Genomic DNA, 18415 nt, shown 5'->3' with positions numbered 1-18415 from the left:
TGTTTTTGGAAATGGAATCCACAGCCCTAGTGTTGAAAGCACCATGGTCTACTAAATTAGCTACAACAGACCAATGATTTGGGAGGGAATCAAAATGTTTGCATTCCATTTGACAGTTTGAATAAAATCTGTCAGGCAAGTAATGAGGTTGTCTAAGTAACGCTAGGCGTACTTAGACAGACAGACAGTCAGACAGATAAGGACATCTACAGAGAGGTTAAGGGCACCCAGCAGAGGAATAAGAAAGCAACCAAAACACCTGTGGCCTCTCATTTTGGATCTCTAGTTGATGTAATGAATTGTTCTGTGGAGACTGTTTACTGTTTACCTCAATATTGTCAGTGTTGTGAAAATATTTTACAACATATTAAAAGTGATATTTTTCCTGCTAGTAATTTCTTCCTGATTCTATGTTCAATGAGTCATTTAAAAATCCATTTGAACTTCAAGACTATATGGGATTTGATCTTATAAACCAACTTTTTTTATTTTCAGAGAATAGCAATTTGAGATACTGTATGTGCTTTTCCGTGGAACCGCTGTTCTGTGGGTTATTTCTACATCGTTATTTTTTGAACTTTTGTCAAATGGCGCAGGTCCAATGACCGTTGGCTTGGGATATGATTCATTATATCCAGATTGCATGTTAATCAAAGGATGCACTCCTACAGATCACAGGAGTACTGCTTATACATTTGCGTATTTACTTATGTTATCCTCCTACACAGTCGCAAACTTGCACTATATTGCACAAACTTGCATACATACACACAATCACTCTTGCTCTATCACAAACAAACACGCAACAATGTGCAGGACCCCCTCCCTTTTCGCCCACACACCCACAGGTTCAGGAATAGTCAGTGAGAGTGACATGTGAGTTCCACAATCACACACGCTGTAATTTACAAGTAGGAGGCAGTCCCTGGTGAAAGTCAGTCAAACTCATCACTGAAAAAATGTATAATGTAATAAGGTAAAATGTCATCACTTCTGTTTGATGTAGCAACAGTAGTAATGTTTCTTTCCCAATGCTGACTGTATTTTATATTTCTTTGCACTGAATAACTTTTGTATCTTTTGTAACCTCATATTGAGTGTTTTGCTTATTTCAACCTAAAAAGGCTTTAATGCACATATGCCACAAAGGTGTAAAGTATTTTAACAATAAAGCAGTGGTTCCCAACCAGGGGTACTAGGACCCCTGGGGGTACTTGGCCTCTCCACAGGTGTACTTGAAAAAACTCATGACACGATAGGCTTACTAATGAAATTAACATGAGGGGATACTTCAGGGGTACTCCAAGCAGTGCAAAATCTTTTTGGGGGTACAGTAACTGAAAAAGGTAGGGAACCACCAATAAATGCCCTGCATCTTAAATGACTTGCCAGTGATGTTACCAGAGGCGTTGCTAGGATCACAATACATTCAGGGCTTAGCCCCCCCATGCCCCCCGGGACAGAAAGTACAGGGTTTTGAATGTACATTAGGAAAAGGTCTATGTACATGCTAGCAGCCTACACATCTACATTGTCATAATGTGCAATCGGAATTACAGATGAATATATCAGGGGCTATTTGTTACGGACCGCGTAAACAGAGCTGGCTAAGAAGTGCGAATCTCTCTTACTGAGTGACTGACTGACTAACTGACTACCCCTTGTTAAATAACGTATTGGTTTGAGAAGAAGACCTGTCAACTATAGGTCCTGAGTTCATTTCTCCTCGCAGGCGAAGCGAAGTATGCATTATGAATTATTCCATATATAGACGAAAACTTCGCTGGCTAAAACCTCCAGTGACTACATTATAGTAAGCCTGAAATAAAACAGTTTACGGTTATAGTGCGACTGTTTCTGGTGGATTTTCGAAGTACGCATCCATGTAAGGATTTTGGGTTCGGATAGACAAACACATTTGCTGGCTACAACATACAGTAGTTACAATACAGTGAGCCTTAACTAAAACTGTATACAGTTATATTGTGACTGTCTTCAGTCTCGCTAGCAATTGCCCAATTCTTATGATTATTCCTAAGAAGTTAGTAGATACAAGTAAGCCTATTACTGGCTAATAAGCTGTTCAAACGGCCAGTGGCAAAAGCTAACAGTTCATAGACGCTATTTGTGGTGGAGGTAAACTTAATAAGAAACATTAGTCAGTTTAACACAATTCTCAATAGCTTTTAGTGACTGGTGAAATGCCTAATGCCGTGGCATTATGGTTAAAGACAGTGGCTCACGTGGAAGGCTCAAGGTCGAATCTATTGTGAACAATGACATTTATTTATTTTATTTCCACGATTCTCTGGCTATAGCCCCGAACGCCCAAGCCTAACGACACCACTGGATGTTACACAATTGATATTGATAAGAAAAAAGTGAATTATCACTTGTTATGAGATAAAACACTTAAGATAACCCTGTTTTGCAGGATGGAGGCGCTTAGTACTAACCTCTATAATGATTTGAAGATTCCTGTAAATCAGTGAAAGGTAACAAGGAAACACAGTAACTGTCAACTGTGAATGCATCAGGACTTCAAAGGCAGTTGTTTGACTATAGTTCAGTGCAAATGTAATATAAAAACACTAACACACATCACTGCTTTTATTGAAGCATTATCTACTGTCTTTCTTTCGTTTTCAATGTATTCTCATAGTAAGTCACTGACTTGAACTTGATTATACAGCATTTGGAAAACTGATTGTCTGTTATGGCCCTAAATGGACTATTATAGAAGCTGCAGTCCTCCTCAGACCATGAGGAGACTTTGGAGTGACATGAATGTTGGACGTGTTCTTATCTCTAACCTGTGCCCCCATTATAAACGGGTGAGACTGTTAGGCCTGTTTTAATGATGTCCCTGAGGTCTTGTCTTAGAATCCCCCCTTCCTTCTTTCTAGGAATGTTCGACCTCCATAGTGACTGGGTCCTTTGATAAAGTAAAGGGAAAATTCTGTGGCAGTTATAGCAAATCACAATTGGTGAAATTATATTACTTAAATATAAGAAAAGGATTGCCCCATTAGTTTCAACGGCATGTGTTTGTATAAGTTATTTTATATAGGGGTTTGGGTGCCTGTTGTTTCAGAGGTAATTCTGCTCTTGGTACAGAAAAACTGTCTGCCATTAATGTGATATAAAGACAGGTACTACCTAATGTGTTTTAGATGTTTTTAGTCCGTGTGATATAAAATGTCATTTACAGCTTCCACAACAGGGCTCACCCAGTGTGTTCAATGCACTGCAGAATCATGTGACTCATTCAGGAACACCAGCAGTCATTGTCAGGCATGCAGTAAGTTGCAAAATGTTGTTTGAATAGCGTGACTGAGTCTGTACCTAGACACCATTCGGGCATTGGTCACGCAATGAGTAAAGGACGTTTCCTTCAAGCATACAATCCATGTTCGACCCAACATAACATCTGTCATGGCATGGCATGAATGTGTCTGTAGGCTTTACGGTTCATGCCAACTGCATTTCACAGAACATTTTCTAGGTCTTGGCTGTATCTGTATTATTTTCACAGAGGAAAGAAACCACTGGCTCTTGCTATTCCTTTAAAGTACTGAGGTAGCAGTTATTGGTTATGCGTCCTCAGAGAGATGTTGGGTGGGAAATGAGAGTGAATGTTCGGGGGGAGTGATTGACTGGTCTATTTGTGCCTAGATAAAGAGAGAAAAAGGAGAGTCTGAGAGCGATGGACTTGACGATGTAGTTTCTTTACAAATGTGCATGTTCAGTTTGGAGACCCTACATTTGTTGTATGTGTGTCTGCATGGTATATATGTATGTGTACATGTGAGAGTGCGTGTGAAACGATGTGCCATCCTATGCATGAGAGAGCTTTATAATAAATAATCTCAAAGCCCATAGAATGGGAACCCATGTGACTTACTGCACTGTGGATGACAACACAGCAGAGGTCCGAAGGGTTGACAAGAATGTGTGCGCTGCTAGTTTATCTGCCTTTGTGTGTAAAAGTTGGGTGTGTTCCAGTCGCATTTGTTCATTTATAAATCATGTTTGTTTGTGTGGACCGTATTGGAGCTGAGGGTAGGTCACCAACTCACTGAGCTTCAAAGTGCTTGTCGCCTTTCCCTGTTCCCTGACACATCCCACACCCTGGTCCCTTTTCATCTGGCGCCCCTGTCCCCTGAGAGACTCTTCCAGAAGACCTCAGTGAAAGTGCTCAGTAAGGCAAAGACCCTTAGTTCATCCTCAAAAGGGTTGCCTCCTCCTCCTCCCTTCATCCATCCTTCCTCTCAAATAAAGCAGTAAACATTACAGGAAGCTTGTTTTTACCTGATTGGCAGTATTCACAAACCTGCTCAAAGAAGACGTCTTTAGGTCTTTAGGATCATGTGGTTCTGGCTACTTCTGTAAATGTAATTCCAAATTATGATGGCAGGCTGGAAGAGACAAACAGGGAAATATTGGGAGTTTTCTGAATGTAGACAAGTATTTGGTGCTCTAATGCCCTTTAGACATGAATACGTAATGTTAATGAAATACTAGATAGGCCCTTAGTTCAAATTTCTGTATTTCAGTGTTTTGGAGTGTATCTTTTCTTTTTTTTTTTATTATTCTGATATTAGTTTTACTTCTTCAAGCTACTCCGTGGAACCCCATAAAAGGATGAAAATGCAGTTAAATGTTACAAATGGATTTGAACTATTTGGCTGCATACACAGAGTTGGATTACATTGGAACATTAATGTAAAAAAAAAAAAAAACGATGCCCCTGGGGTCTGGATTAAATGACAAGGCGAAGGGCTTTGGAGATTTCTCTGACTTCAATTATGCCAATGCTGCTGAGACAGCCCACTCCTTTGACCTCGGATCATTCTTAGAGAAAAAGACATACTGTGATCTCTACATTTGACAGTCATGCATTTAACAGGTTAGACCTTATGATATTGAAGAGAATAATAAATGATGTTGTATTGAAGGTCCCTTGAGATGTCCTTCCCATCTGTTTTGAATGGTGTTCTTTCACAGCACTTTTGGCAACCACTCACATCTTTAACACCCTACAAGTATTTTATTCCTGACTTTAGTGTTAACTGCCTGGTGAAAGTAATAAGTACAGATATGTGTGTCTCAAAGGAAGTTGGGATATGCAAAAAACACAGTTCCATTTCACACCAACACTTTTGTACGACACTTAGCACCCTGTAAAATGTAGACTGGAGTGCGGTTTCAGTTCCATCTGTGCGTGATTCATCATTTGGAAACAGGCCCGGTAAGAGTTTTAAAAGCTATGCTGGTAAAAGCTTTTATTTCACCATTATGATACATTCCCAGCTAAACGTTTTCGTTCCAATTAGGCACTGATTGCATTATTATCCGGAATTACAGCAAATAGAGCCTAGCAAGTGACAGGAGTGGCTGTTAGACTTTCTTGTCAGAGAGAGAGATGAAGAAGGCTTGGGAGTTGGGGCTCAACCGCATTTGGTCCTGAGTGGTTGTATTGTTGGAGGCATGTTTCTTAGCCATGTAGAACCATCCTGCTAACATTCTGGGTGCTGGTGGGGGGCGGGGGCGTTATATACACTGCTCCAAAAAAAAAAAGGGAACTCCTAAATCACACACTTGATGAAGAAGATATATTAAAGATCAGAATATTTACTATACATTGTGTAATTCGTTGAGAACAAAATTAGATAACAACAGTCGATGGAAACCAAAATCACCAACCGATTGAGGCCTGGATTTAAACTCTGGCTGTTCCAACTTGCGTGAATTTCATCACGGCAACTCGTAATGTAACTCAGTAGTGTGTATGGCCCCCACGTGCCTGTATACACTCCCGACAACATTTGGGCATGCTCCTGATGAGACAGTGAATGATGTCCTGGGGATGTCCTCCCAGACCTGGATCAGGGCATCAGTGAGCTCCTGGACTGTCTAGCTCTCCTTGTTTAACGGCCTGTGTCCTTGTATATGTTCCATACTCTGGAGACAGTAATGGAAAACACAGCAAACCTACTTGCGACAGCACATACAGATGTGCCATCCTGCAGGAGCTGGACTACCTATGCAACCTGAATGGGCTGCAGGTAGCACCTCATGCTACCAGTAGTGTCAAGGACAAAATGCAAAACTAGAGAAGAATCAGTTAGGAAGGATAAGAAGAGAGCAATTGTCTGTGGCCACCACCTGCAAAACCATTTCCTTTTTGGGAGTTGTCTTGCTGTTGCCTCTCCAGTGCCCCTGTTGTCACTTTAATTTGCACCAAAATAGGTGACTGATTCACAATAGCTCATCTTTCCTAACTGGACAGATTGATATCCCTAAAGTATAACTGATTTGGTGTTATACTGTGATGATTATGCGTTCCCTTAATTTTTTTGAGCAGTCCAGTAAAAAATAAAATAAATGTAGGTGTCTGTACCAGGGCACCTGGCCTGGCAGATCCAAGAGGACCGATACTTCATTAAGCCTAGGTCATTAGATTTTCTTCCAAACAATTAGCCTAATAGAATTTTCCAATGTTCCCAAGAGTAATATGTTTTGGCTACTCTTTGCCCATTACAGACTATTCAGCGGCACCCCAAAGGGAAACACCACTTCTTTTTCATGAAGAAAGCAGAAAGATGCAGGTTGGTTGGAGAACCATTGGGTGAGCAGAGGGCTGGGCAACAATTTCAGCATCTGGGTTTGCCCTTTTGCCACTTTTCTGTTTTTGCCACTGTTTTATGGGCTAAATAGCGCAAAAGAGCAATTTCCATGAATTAACAAAAAATATAATTCATCTTTTGTCTCTACATTACCTAGCATATTCCACATGGTTTGCTTGATTCATTATGAGGTTATCATGATTTACATTTGCTTCAAAATCCCCTAGCTGATTTGATTGGTCATCGCCCAACAGTGGTCCCCTAAAATGTATGAGTTAGACCAGAGCGGGGAGAGAACTTCCCCTATTGTATCACTAGTATAGTTTCTGCTGGTCACTTTCCAAAATCCCCCTGCACATCTGTCTGCGAGCCCTTAATAGGGAGGTGGAACCTCCCCTATACATTTTAGCAGGCTGTTAGCTCCTCTTCCTTATGTTCCTTCCTCTTCTAAGTGGCCGCCTGAGCCGGATGTTTCTTCATTGTCTGCCCCCAAAACACTTTTGTGTTCTGTCTTTGAATCCCCTTTGAAAGATAGAAGGAAACAAAGAGGCTTGAGGCAAGGCTTTTCAATCAATATGCCACACTTTCCTTTTACCTTTAAGCTTCCCTTACCATGAAGAATGCTTGTGTTTGTGAGTGTGTTTATGCTTCTGAGTGAGACAGTTCATATTAACAAGGGATGTGGAAGGATGTGTTCCTGTTTTATTTCCAATCCTAACATCCTCCTCTACCTCAAGGATGGGTAACTGGCAGCTCGTTCTGTGGCCCCAGGATGAATAAAAACAATTATAATACTTAAATAAAATAGAAACTAAAGTTTTGAAAGTTTCTAATACTCACTGTTGATTTTGTGCGTGCATTTTGTAGTAGCTAGTTCCTTGATTAGGATGTACTTACAACTGCATTTTATGGTTGTTCCACTTAACTAACTTAAATGCATACAGTGACTTTAGGATGATTTGGATAAGAGCATCTGCTAACTGAAATGTAAATGATAATGTAAGGCACCAGATGTTTTTTTTAAATTAATCCCTCAATTAGCCTGTGTTAGCTAACATCTGCTAATTGAGTACATTAGTCTTACATGGATGTGCATACACAGACACCCCCCCCATGATGAATTGTAATTTATTTTGTCCTCAGTCAAAGTTGCCTTCACTGCTCTACCTCAGTCCTCCCTCCCACTCTCATCTCCCCGGTATTCCAGTAGTACCATTTCCCTTCCCATCACAGATCCATTATAATACATTATGTGTTATAATGTTCCCTTCACTGCCACCTACCGTGTCTCCTTTACAAACCTCCTCACCTCTCTCTTCTTCTGACTCAGCTGACCCCTCTACAGGACCCCTGCCGACCCTGTGTCTCCTGCTGGGCTGAGTCCTGGCTGGTCGGTCTCTAATCCCTTGACAAGTGTCTGCTGTCACCTGTCCCAGATGGGCCTCTGCTGACAGCCTGTTTCTCCCTGATCCCCGGTAGAAACATCACTCATCAGCACCAGAAGTGATCAAGATGGGGGGAGAAAACTGTCAGTTTTTATTTTCAAACAGACTAGTACTGCTTCAGTGGCTTTAACACACCTTTAAAGATTACTTTAAAGATCCAAGGACTTGGGTGTAGAATAAAGGTGAAGAGAACAGTCATGGATCTTTTTGATTCAGTAGGTAAGTCACAGGGCCTCTGCAATGCTGCGATAGTGGGCTTGATTCCTCCATTGTGTAGGAAAAAAATACTCATGCATTAGCCTAACTTTAAGTGGCTTTACATAAAAGCGGTTGCTAATGGAAAGTAGTAGTGTTAAATTAGTTTAAGCGTTAAATTAGTTTTAGTGTTAAGTAAACACGGTTGCGTAGCAATTTGACCCTTCATACTTGGTATTGATAGAAAAATTAGTCTGCTGGTCCGTGTGCTGCATTAGAGCTTGGCTGATCTATTATACTCACAAGTGCCTTCTTCTTTTTGCTCTCAGTAGCCCAGTTCATTTATGAAGTTGTGTAGCAGTTGCTTTGTTTTTTGTAGGTTGTGTTTTCCCGTAGTCCAAGAGCATCGGGTCGCTGTGTTGATGGAAAAGGGCTACTTGTTTTTTCAAATTGTTCACCTACCCATTTCTCTGTTGAATTCCATGCTTTCAGTGTGACCTTTCCATTCAAGCTCTACATTGTTGTCATCTATCATCCACCAGGGGCTCTTGGTGACTTCCTTAATGACCTTGACGTGTTGATTAGCATTATCAGATGATGGCTCAACACTCATATCACCTGGTGATTTCAACCTTCCAACATCTTCCTTTGAGTCATTTCTTTTCTTTCTATTTCACTACTACCCTCTTTTGACCTCACCCTCTCCTTATCAACTCCTACTCATAATGCACTTGATCTAATCTTCACTAGATGCTGTAGGTCAGCTTATCTCACTGCTACACCACTCCGGCCGTCTGACCACTCTCCTACTCTCTTTCGCTCTCCCACACCCTGCACTGTCAGCCCCCTCCAATGTTTTTCTCAGAACAGAACAGAACTTCAGAATGATATAGTGTCCTTCCAGTGCCTACTGGCTGCCTTCGATTCCTCCCGATCTGCTGCTAAAGCCACCTGCCATCACTTGAAATCCCAGACCGGCCTCTTCCTCTAAACGTAGGAAACTATTTTCCACCTTCTTTTCGCTCCTTAACCCTTCACCCCCCTCCCCTGCCACCTCGAAAGAAGAGAGACGACATCCCTACCTCATTCCCTCTGCCTTGATGGTCGCTCTTACGTTGAACTTGGCCATGCATTAACCGCTTTTTCCAAACGATATCCTGCAGCTAGTGAAGGCTGGCGCCCAACATCATGCCCTCTTGACCCTATTCCCTCCTCCCTTCTGCAGACAATTTCAGGAGAGATTGACCCTGTCCCCACTCCTCACCTCCCGGATCAACTCTTCGCTTAACACTGGCTGTGTCCCAGCGGAATTCAAGATTTCCAGAGTAGCTCCCCTTTCAAATAATCGAACACTTGAGCCCTCTGATGTCAGGATCTACAGGCTGGTATCTCGACCGTTTTGAGTGCGCTGTCTCCACCCAACTCTCTTCTTATCTTTCTCAGAACAATCGACACAAACCTGCCAGGACACTGCACCTAGACTGCTCTCCTCTGTGTAACTAAAGCTCTTTGCACTGCCCAAGACAACTCTCTCTTCTCATTCTCCTTGATCTATCTGATGCTACTGACACTGTGAAGCATAGCATCCTACTTTCGACACCCTCAGGCTCTGCTCACTCTTGTATTGCCTCATACCATAGTGTTCAACCAACCCACATTCATGTCATCCCACTTGGAATCCAGTTGAAGCTTGAATCCACTTCAATACTACTGTTCTTGACTATGGAGTAACAAGAGAAGCTTCTCCCTACCTTCTTCTCCTTATTCCTAAACAAACATAATTGCATTGTCATCTTGGTTCTAAAACACAGGGAAATCTGTAAACACAATGAGAGTGTTGGTCGTTTGAAAGAGGTTTTTGAGTCGTCAAGGACCTCTTTAGGGTAAATGTAAAGTGAATGGCTGTTTTGCACTGAATGTTTGTCAGATGTGGATTGAATAGGTCTGATTTAGATATGAGTGTTTTGTTGGCAGTGAATCCCGAAGGCCTGCAAAGAGATATCAAGGGCCCACATTTATGCACACAAGGCAGTGAATTGAGAGGTAGAGGAAGAGAAAATAGAGAGTGGGCCAAAAGAAAAGTGACAGAGCAAGGAAGACAGAGGAAAAAGAGGACCAAAACATGGTTGATAGGAAAGTAGTGAAAGATAGAGGATGAGATTGACTGACAGACAGACAGAGGGTGTAAGACAGAGACAGAAAGACAGAGAATATATGGTATGTCTGACTTCTCTGCCCCACAGTAAGGGAGATGCATGGAGACATAAAGGGAAACCACAGAGGCATCAAAGAGATGGTAGAGACAGCACTCCTTAGTAGAGAGCATTGGGGGAGGTTACACTTTGCCTGCCCCCACACACAGTTTTTTTTTAAGGGACAAACCTGATGTCGCGGGGAGAGGGGAGTGGTTGAGCAGACACGTCAGCAGCAGCCCATTGCTTTAATTAAAGAAGAATTATATTAATAAGCCTGGCTTGTGGCCTGCAACTGGAGGAATTAATTACATTTAGAGTGTGTTTGCAAAACCCACCTGATCAAACATCTGGTAAAGAGGACACGTTGTCCCAGACAAGCTCTAAGCCTGTAAACACTTGCTAACACTAGCTAAATAGTTAGCTACTGATCACAAACGCTGCGTAGCTGTAGGGTAAATGACCGGTCACACTCACTACTGCTACACAAGTGGAGTAAGGACATGTTACAACATAGATACCGTAACAAGAACATGTAAACTGACCTTGCTGATTTTGCTCCCTTGTGTACAGTAGGGAAAACAGGTGTTTGATAGGTAGCTAGAATGATAGATACATAGATAGATAGATATGGTATATTATACTTGAGTGAAGTGGGGTCATTCTTTAGATTTTCTTTAAGAGAATGGAGATTATTCAAGCAATTTTTGAATTGCTTCTTGGTCGAGTCTAGAGAGACATGCATGTGAGGCTGGGGTATGGACCCAAATACTTTCTTTACTTTTGGTAGTTAATAAAGGATTGATTTAAGATACAGATCAGCTCTGGGACTTGGTGTCCCAGAACTAAACTCCTCCCAGATAAGAGAAGATTAATGAAAATCTGTACTGTCTTTGACCTCAAGAACCCGATTTCATAAAGTAAGGGAATTGTTCTACTCCTAATTGGCATCCTTTATATATTTTTTTACATTTTTCAAAAAATAGTGAATTGTGCAGTGGTGCCTGTATTTTTGTCTGTGTCTGTAAAACTGTAAAAATCTATGTAACTTTCTATCATGAAGCAGGGATTTTCATGGTCCATATAGGGTGACCTGGCTGGAACCTTGCCCCCTCGGTCCATTAGCCCTCACCCAAAGAGTTGTAATATTGACAATCCCATGAAGAGATGCTTGTGCTTGTTAATCCATTTAACTGTGATTGATGTAAATGTGTGTGTTTGGCAGGTTGCCACTAGAGCAAATCCAATTTCAGGCTCAGAGGTTAGGTTTAGGGAAATATTTACTCTTGGGCATAGTGTTAAAATACTTTACTTTCAGGTTTTGGCATGACCAGTTAGGTTAAGGGTTAAGCATTATGGTTAGGTTATGTTTAGGCATACAAGTTAGATTATTGAGGTTAAGGTCTCAAGTGTGTGTGTGTGTGTGTGTGTGAAAATGTGTGTGTCATGACTTGCAAATTGTTAGTTCTTATTGTTTTCTATTATGAGTGGCTGTGCTTGTATTATACTAAAGTTGAAGTGCTCACCAGTGCTTGCCAAATGGAGAGGGTTACTGTCACGCCCTGGCTATGCCCCTAGCCATCTCTGCGCTGGGCTGGGGCCATAGCCAGGACCGGACAGAAGGTGGTGCCTTTAGGCAGGTGAAGATCGTTGCCTTCAATTGGGGAACCTATTTATGTTCCATGTTTGGCCACACCTGGTCTGGTTCGTTTTGGTTTTGTTTGTACTTGATGCCCCTACGGCACTGGTTGCTGCTATGGTTTTGTTTCTTCTTTCATTTAACTGCCTGTGTCCTACCACCACGAACTTGACAGTTACTTGGAACAGAAGGCCTCATTGTCTCTCCCTCCTACGCTCTCTCTGTTACCATCTTTCTGTACTCCATGGACTTCAGTTTCAGTATTTCATTGTGTTCACATCACATATACTGTGCAACTCTCTAAGACAGAGAGCTGTGACACACACCTGCTCGTGTCACGCTGCCATGTTTGATTGCTCGAAGCGCAGCCCAGCCTATGAGGTAATCATCTAATCTGCTAATATTAGCGTGGTGTGATTACATTTCAAACCAGTTAACCTCCCATGTCTGATGCACTGATATGGGGTTAGACAGAGAGATGGCGGATAGACAAAGGGAAGTGATCGGCCAAACAAACACAGACTGAGAAAGATACGAAGCAGAGAAAGTAACCTTTTCAGCCAACTTGGTGGTGACAACGTATTCTCGTGACCCCAAAACATAATGATGGATGGGCAAAAGAAAGTGAGAAAGAAACAGGAGGCGTGATTCTTTGTAGGCTGATAAATTGGGGTGCCGTACAGTGTCCACATGGTGTGCAAACGTGACTAATTCATGTTCCTACCGTTTTACCACAGCCAGGTACTCGGCCAGACTCGAAACAAGAAAAGCTACCCGGTCGGTGAACAAGTCATTACCGAAGTATTCAGTAGATCAACATTTGCCCAACCACTCATACATGGGATGGATTGTTCCTCTCCATTAAACAGAGGTGGACAGTAAGTAGTGTGAAAGATGTCTCTCATTAAAATCCTCTTCATATGCAGAGTTATGCCATTAAACACCCATCTTTCCTGGCTACTCTGTGCGCTAATGCTCTTTAGCCGTGCCATTCATCTCCAGGCTCATGCTAAAATGAAAGGATCTTCCATCTTGGTTTTCTGCCGAAATGGAGACCAGTCTTGATGACTGCGTCTGTCCAATGGCGACAGGGGACTGTGATAATGGTCATAGATAGGGGTGTCAATCATGTTACCGTAGCAAAGATCAGTCCTGCCCGGGTTGGGATGACTAGACCTTACATCACTCAACTAAAGTATGCTATTTTTCCTCTATTGCATCATTTATACAAACCACAGCAGGACATAGAGAAACACACATATTCTCTCTCTCTCTATCTCTCTCACGCACACACACACACACAGAAAAGCATGAAAACTAGAATGCAACGGTCTGCAAGGCTGTAATTGCTGCACATGGAGGATTCTTTGCCAAAAGCCAAGTTAGATGGACACAATTATTATTACAGTTAAAAATCCTTATTTCTAACCTTGTCAATGACTGTATTTCCTATTCATTTTCCTTTATCTCCTATTGAAACTCAATGTATGTTTTCTTTGGTTTGCAAAACTGCAAAACGTCAGAATAATTTACTGAATTTACTCATTCCACAAAGCAATTGGAACCTTCTAGAAGTATTTAGACAAAATTACATTTTAAGCAGTTCATTCTTTTTAACTTTTTAATCTGCTCTAGACAGATTAAACCAAATTAGAGCTTTTTGGTAAAGCACACCAGTTCTATATTTACAGAAAAATAAGGCCTACAAAGAAAATTATCCCTTCCCCACAATTGAACATGGAGGAGGTTCAGTGATGTTTTTCGGGTTGCTTTGCTGCCTCTGGCATTGGGTGCCTTGAACTTGTGCTTTGAATAAGGAGAAAAACAAGGCATATTGGAGAGAAGTTGAATCTAGTGTCAGAAAGATGTGTCTCTCTGTCTCTCTGGACTATTCCGAAGTGGCCAATAAGGGGCAGATCTACAGGTGCTGGTCATAAAATTAGAATATCATCAAAAGTTGATTTATTTCAGTAATTCCATTCAAAAAGTGAAACTTGTATATTATATTAATTCATTACACACAGACTGATATATTTCAAATGTTTATTTCTTTTAATTGTGATGATTATAACTGACAACTAATGAAATTCCCAAATTCAATGTCGCCGAAAATTTGAATATTACATAAGACCAATACAAAGAAAGACATGATTTTTAGATGTTGGCCAACTGAAATGTATGAACATGAAAAGTATGAGCATGTACAGCACTCAATACTTAGTTGGGGCTCCTTTTGCCTGAATTACTGCAGCAATGCGGCGTGGCATGGAGTCGATCAGTCTGTGGCACTGCTCAGGTGTTATGAGAGCCCGGGTTGCTCGGATATTGGCCTTCAGCTCACCTGCATTGTTGGGTCTGGCGTATTGCATCTTCCTCTTCACAATACCCCATAGCTTTTCTACAGGGTTAAGGTCAGGCAAGTTAGCTGGCCAATTAAGAACAGGGATACCATGGTCCTTAAACCAGGTACTGGAAGCTTTGGCACTGTGTGAAGGTGCCAAGTCCTGTTGGAAAATGAAATCTGGTAAGTTTATCTCCATAAAGTTGATCAGCAGCAGGAAGCATGAAGTGCTCTAAAACTTCCTGGTAGACGGCTGCATTGACCTTGGACCTCAGAAAACACAGTGGACCAACACCAGCAGATGACATGGCACCCCAAACCATCACTGACTGTGGAAACTTTACACTGGACTTCAAGCAATGTGGATTCTGTGCCTCTCCTCTCTTCCTCCAGACTCTGGAACCTTGATTTCCAAAGGAAATGCAAAATTTACTTTCCTCAGAGAACCTAACTCAGCAGCAGTCCAGTCCTTTTTGTCTTTAGACCAGGCGAGACGCTTCTGACGCTGTGTCTTGTTCAAGAGTGGCTTGACACAAGGAATGCAACAGCTGAAACCCATGTCTTCCATATATCTGTGCGTGGTGGTTCTTGAAGCACTGAGTCCAGCTGCAGTCCACTCTTTGTGAATCTCCCCCACATTTTTGAATGGGTTTTGTTTCACAATCCTCTCCAGGGTGCGGTTATCCCTATTGCTTGTACACTTTTTTTCTACCACATCTTTTCCTTCCCCTCGCCTCTCTATTAATGTGCTTGGACACAGAGCTATGTGAACAACCAGCCTCCTTAGCTATGACCTTTTGTGTCTTGCCCTCCTTGTGCAAGGTGTCAATGGTTGTCTTTTGGACAGCTGTCAAGTCAGCAGTCTTCCCCATGATTATGTTGCCTACAGAACTAGACTGAGAGACCATTTAAAGGCCTTTGCAGGTGTTTTTGGTTAATTAGCTGATTAGAGTGTGGCACCAGGTGTCTTCAGTATTGAACCTAATTTTATGAGATACTGAATTTGGGGTTTTCATTAGTTGTCAGCTATAATCATCATCATTAAAAGAAATGAACATTTGAAATATATCAGTCTGTGTGGAATGAATGTATGCATTATACAAGTTTCACTTTTTGAATGGAATTACTGAAATAAATCCACTTTTTGATGATATTCTAATTTTATGACCAGCACCTGTATATCTAAGTTAACATCTGTGGAGAGATCTGAAAACAGCAGATGGGAGGCATCCTTAAAACATGGGAGAACTGTAGCAATTTCCCACAAGAAGAGTAAGCCCAAGTGCCACTATAGAGGAGCAGGAAGCTCATTCATGGCGATAGGAAGATCGTGATGGCAGTACTTTTGGCCAAAGGCTTTACAACCACATATTGATTCTAGAGTGTCAATAATTTTGTCAATGCAAGTAAAAGGGATATATTAGGTTCTGATTAAAAAACAAAGGTTCTGTAATATAAACTGTGAAATTTCAAAATGTGTACTTATTTTTTAGACAATTTGAGTTATTTGAAGAAAACGCAAGAGAGCCAGTACTTCAGTATTTGCACCAAAGTCCCATACAGAGATAGTTAAATTAGAAAATGTAACACGTGTGGGTGTGTGAGTGTGGGGGGTGTGATGGAAAGTGGTAATAAGCAGCCTAACACTCAAGTGATTACAGAAGCACTAGTGTAATTTGCCCCTAACAATTTCTGATTGCAGATATGCATCCTTACAGTGATTTATATGAATAAAAGTGGGTGATTGAACAAAATGCCTTTGGAGTCTGAGACAGATGTTTTCATTTGTTCATGCGATGTTGTGCCGACGAAGGAGTCCCAAAAAAAGTAGACACACGAATGTTTGATGCAATCACAAATCATTACCCAGGACCAATTATGAAAATGTTATCAAGTAATAGGCTATCAACCAAGAACATTAGTGTTATAGTGTGATTGGCAACGGGTGACGGGGTCTCTTCAAACACTCACTGTTGGGATCCAGAAGTATTTTACATATTTATTTATTTTCCAAATTGTACAATTGTGTAAAGCATTCATTTCAAAGAGTTTAATGTTGAAAGTAGCTGTACCCCTCTTTCTCTACCTCTCTGACCCAAATGAACGATCTGATATGTTCATATCGATTTAGAACACTTCCTGATCACTTGTGTCTGCTCATCAGGACTTTGTTTTTATTTCCAGTGTTTCTCAATTGGGCACGCTCATTCAGTCACTAATTGGGACAACAATCATTAACCAGATGTTAAGAAGCATGACAAATTGCCAGTTTCATGGAACACCCTCACACTTAAACTTTTTCCTTTCTCTGATACACATACTCCATCACTGTCTGGAGAACTCCTGGTGGAGGTCAGAGCGAGGTCCACTGGAGATGTGACGCACTGACTGTCTGGGATGTCAGATTAAGGTCGATGGGAAACTGCAGTAAATGTGCAGTGGCTCCACTTTCACAGAAACAGAATAACTAGCATGGGGATCCCCGTTCAAATGAATGTAATCTGACTGTTCTAGTGATTACATTTCTGTGCTTACAATTCCCATCACAGAGCTGCAGAATCCGTCTGTAGTGATGTTTGGCTGCCTGGAAAAATGCTGTCCCTCAAGTGTCTGGGTGGCTAATGGCAGCCATTTATTTGACACTGCACATCTTGCTGTCCAGCCTGGTCCCTGTCCTAGATAACAGAGGGATTCAGTCATTTCCAGTAAGTTTGATGGCTTAATTACTCTTGTGAATTGTCATGGCACCTCTGAGTTTTGGGACAATGAATCTACTGTACTTCCTTGTGTTACAATATATTATTGATATTGATCTGTTTATTCCCGAACAGGTGTTCAGCCTTTGAAAGTCATTCCCTTGTGCGGTCTGTGGGTCAGTCCTGTGATTCAAGTAGAAAAGCTGGTCAGCTAGTTATATTTCACAAACATGCCCGTCTGTGCCCTTTGGGTTGCAGTGCATTGGTTTGAATAACCATTCATGCATCTTCACACAGTCTTGTTTTTGTTTCTTTTACTGTGCTGGCTCATCACATCATGTTTTCACCACTCTGTCCACTGACATTGTGAGGTGAGAACTCCCCCTTGTGGTACTGTACTCCATGTGCGAGAGGTTTACTTGGGCTCACTGACTTTGGACAGTCTAAACAAGAGGAATGCTGCAGAAAAAACAGGTGTATTATCAATGCTCTCTGTAATGTTTTTGTCTTTAGAATAGTTATTTAGAAGACTATGCCTTTAACAGGCATCTAGCTATCAACCACATTCCTCTGTATTAAATAGTAGACATGCATTTTGCCCATTTAGGGCCAGCTTTGGCCATCAATTCCTCTCGCTCTTAGCCCAGAAGCCTATCTGCAGCTCAATACTGTGTACTGTAACAAGATCCACTCAGGTTCACTCATCCCTGACTGTAGACCGTCTGCCCTTACACACCTGTGGCAGCCAGGAGAAAGTAAGCTGATCTGCCCACTTGTGAAAAGCAAGACTTAATCTATCCATATCGATCTAGCAGGTTAATGATTCATGGCATCAGGTAGCACCCTCTTAGCTGAGCTAACAGACAGCTGAGGCCCAACTGTCTGGTTTTCTCTCATCTCCTGCCGGTATTTGACATGCAGTTATTTCACTTTGATCAAGGAGTTACTTTTTCAGGCAGTATATATTGAAGTGGGGCATGCAAACATGTTTCCAGAACAAGCTGTCATTGTTTTATTTTGTATGTTCTACTTAGCAGCCTAATTTCAGTTTTCATATTCACTCAATGTGGTACACAATGAAACTGGTGCAGGTGTTTGTGGTGTGTCAATTTTGCCATCATGCCACCATGTCTGAGAGTGTGAAATGAGAGAAGACGCCATACTTTTGGAAGAAGCTCTCTCTGACGATGGCGTTCAGTGCGTGCATCAGGGCGTAAGCCTTGTTCATGTCACCTGCATTAAGACGGGTTACAGCAGGGAGAGTTACCATGACAACCA

This window comes from Esox lucius, chromosome 23 (assembly GCF_011004845.1).
Source record: "Esox lucius isolate fEsoLuc1 chromosome 23, fEsoLuc1.pri, whole genome shotgun sequence".
In the NCBI taxonomy this organism is placed as follows: Eukaryota; Metazoa; Chordata; class Actinopteri; order Esociformes; family Esocidae; genus Esox; species Esox lucius.
This window is presented reverse-complemented; position numbering follows the sequence as displayed.